Source organism: Macrobrachium rosenbergii, chromosome 48 (assembly GCF_040412425.1).
Source record: "Macrobrachium rosenbergii isolate ZJJX-2024 chromosome 48, ASM4041242v1, whole genome shotgun sequence".
NCBI classification, from domain to species: Eukaryota; Metazoa; Arthropoda; class Malacostraca; order Decapoda; family Palaemonidae; genus Macrobrachium; species Macrobrachium rosenbergii.
In genome coordinates, this window is record NC_089788.1 from 64,007,720 (window position 1) to 64,010,219 (window position 2,500).

The 2,500-nt window shown below is 31.2% G+C and overlaps 1 protein-coding gene across 1 annotated transcript in view; it reads right to left on the reverse strand.

Moving 5' to 3' along the window:
• Positions 1-2,500, reverse strand: part of LOC136831124 (cell adhesion molecule Dscam1-like) — a 498,139-nt gene that overhangs the window by 230,739 nt on the left and 264,900 nt on the right. The window lies entirely within an intron of this gene.

Consider the following 2,500-nt stretch of genomic DNA (forward strand, 5'->3'; position numbering starts at 1 on the left):
GAAGACATATTTTCTTTCGAATCACTTTTTTAAAATCCTTTAATTGTATAAACACAAACTTGATACAAAATGGATTAAAACCCGATTAACATTTGGTCTATCAGATCAACAAATAAATTATACATAATTTTCTGTATTGTACCAAGTAACGCGAAAAAACAAGGTCATTAATAAAAATATATAAATTATAATACTAGTATATAAACGTAGAACTCTTACGAAAAGATTTTAGAAGTCTATCCTTTACATATAAAAACGAAACATTTCTCTATCAATTCACACAGGCTGAAAGGTTTGGAAACCAATAGTAGAGAGAGAGAGAGAGAGAGAGAGAGAGAGAGAGAGAGAGAGAGAGAGAGAGAGAGAGAGAGAGAGAGAGAGAGGAGAGAATGATCTTTAAAAATGCTTTGTAAATTGGAGTAAAATTTAATCTGCTGATCATGGGAAACGGGAGCGATATAGATTAGGACCTTAGCAATAGAAACAACCGTCTATTCGAATATAGAAGTATTTAGATGGAATAAATGAATATAGATTTGTGTTGTATTAACTTAATTGGTAAAGCTGAATAATCAAAGGGATTAGACCCGATTATAATTAAATAAAAAAAAGGCCACTACAAATATAAATACTATTAAATTGAGACGGTAAGACCAGAATGCCAAAGAAAATCTAAACAAAATATTACCACTAATAGCAAGGCTTTCGGAAAAACCAGTTACGTAACATCCAATTTAAAAAAAAGAAAACGGTTTTCTTAACACCTCTTTAAAAAAAAGAAAACGGCTTTCTTAACACTCCATTTAAAAAAAAGAAAACTGTTTTCTTAACACCCCATTTAAAAAAGAAAACGGTTTTCTTAACACCTCAATAAAAAAGAAAATGGTTTTCTTAACACCCCACTTAAAAAAGAAAACGGTTTTCTTAACACTCCATTTAAGAAAAGAAAATGAGTTTCTTAATACCCCCATTAAAAAAAGAAAACGATTTCCTTAATACCCCCATTAAAAAAAACCGGCTTTCTTAACACCCCATTTAAAAAAGAAAACGGTTTCTTAAAACCCCATTTAAAAAATGAAAAGTTTTCTTAATACCCCATTTAAAAAAGAGAACGGTTTTCTTAACACCCCATTTAAAAAAAGAAAACGTTTTCTTAACACCACATTTAAAAACACTTGTTTTCTTAACACCCCATTTAAAAAGAAAACGGTTTTCTTAATACCCCATTTAAAAAAAAAACCGTTTTTAACACCCCATTTAAAAAAGAAAACGGTTTTTACACCCCATTTAATAAAAGGAAACGGTTTACTTAACAGCCCATTTAAAAAGAGAAAATGGTTTTCTGAGTCGAAATAAGTGTTATATATATTATGCTGTCAACTCGTATCCAACACCGACATGAACAAAGGAAAAAATAAGAACAGTTTTGGGCAAGAAAATACCAAAACCCAACGTAAAGGACACTTCAAGGGCCGCATTAAATATTAATTTCTGGTGTAATGGATTTCTGAGAGTGACTCTCTCTCTCTCTCTCTCTCTCTCTCTCTCTGCAGGGCGGCTTTGAACTTTTCGTAAACTCCTTCACAGCATGAATTAGTCCACCGGGAACTCTTTATATTTTTTGTTTCCTTTGGCGAAACAATTTTGGGAGCTTTGAAGTCTTGACGGCCACGATTGGCCGTTACTTTAATGTATTTATTATTATTATTATTATTATTTTTATTATTATTATTATTCAGAAGATAAACCCCTACTCATATGGAACGAACCTACAGGGGCCATTCACTTGAAATTCATGCTTCCAAAGTAAATGGTGTTCATTTTCATTTAAAAGAGGGAACAGATGATGATAAGAACTGTAGAAAGAGAATAGGTTAGAAAAGAAAAAAAGATAAATTAAAAGAAATAACTGATAAACAGATACAACTATAAATAAATTATTAAAATAGAACGTGAATTGCTCTAGGGTAGTAATACACTGCACCTTCGCTTGAACTTTTCGGGTTCTAATTCCACAACATTCTCATGGAGACTGTTTCACAGATAATGTCATATAATAAATAATATAAATATAACAATATAAAATAATATATATCAGTATCTGACACTCGCCACCTTGCTTTCACACTACTGCGAATTTCGAATTCAGACAGCCACATACCTTTTCTCTAATTCTGCGTTTTCAAAATAACGGTCCATTGTTTCTAAAGGCAAAGATAGAGAACTTGTTCATGCATGAAATTCACATCGTTTGAGTGGTCCCTAAAACAGCGTTATACAGATTTGTATTGGAAAGACTTGAACAGTGCTTGAATTAATGAGAAAAAAATGCTTTCTATTACTGTAATTAACAGCTAATTGGTTACTGCACTTGCGCGCGCGCAACACACACACGCATACAAAAATATGTATATATATATATATACATACACATATATATATTATATGTGCATGTATATAAAAATACATAGGTTACTCATCTTTTAAACATTTTTCTATC